Here is a 729-nt window from a genome sequence, read left to right as displayed (position 1 = left end):
ACCAAAGAGAATAAGGGGCTCTTAGAATGACAGATAGACTCAGGTTTCAGTTGCTCTGTTAAGTACTACTTTGCAAAGCAAGTGACTCAACCTGAATCTTGAATTTCCAATATTTATAACAGAAACAGCTGCCCTTGGGTTGTACTTTTTCTTTTAAAGAAGTCTTCTCCTTCATAACAATTTTAGATTCACTGTAAATTGAGTCCTTCTATAAGCTCTCTAGCCTCCTCTGTGTATAACCTACAACTCTATTAACATTTCTCACTCAAGTTATATATTTATTATAATCTATAAACCCAAATTTGTCCCCTATTATCATCTAAAGAACACATTTTCCATTAGGGTTCATCCTTAGACTTAATGTGCTTTGTGTATTTTGACAAATGTATAATTATGTATGCCGACTAACAGCATCCCACTGAATCTTTGTTTTCAGCATATTAAAATATCTGTGGTCTGCCCACTTATCCTTTCTTCTCCTAACTCCTGACTTTTACCCTCTTCTGGAATGCCAAGAGGTTAGAAGATTGCTGTGCATTGATTCTTTCACTCAATCACATGGATCCAGACATTCTCTGTGTCATTTGATGGCTTGGTAGACCACTTCCTTTCAGCACTGGATACAATACATTTATGAATTTATCTATGCAAGGATTTTGTGATTTCAGTGATTATAAATTAAGCTTCTGTAAACATCTATATACAGGCCTTTAGGTGAATAAAAGATGT

Source organism: Mastomys coucha, unplaced genomic scaffold (genome assembly GCF_008632895.1).
Source record: "Mastomys coucha isolate ucsf_1 unplaced genomic scaffold, UCSF_Mcou_1 pScaffold9, whole genome shotgun sequence".
Classification (NCBI taxonomy): Eukaryota; Metazoa; Chordata; class Mammalia; order Rodentia; family Muridae; genus Mastomys; species Mastomys coucha.
Note: the sequence above shows the minus strand (reverse complement) of the source record.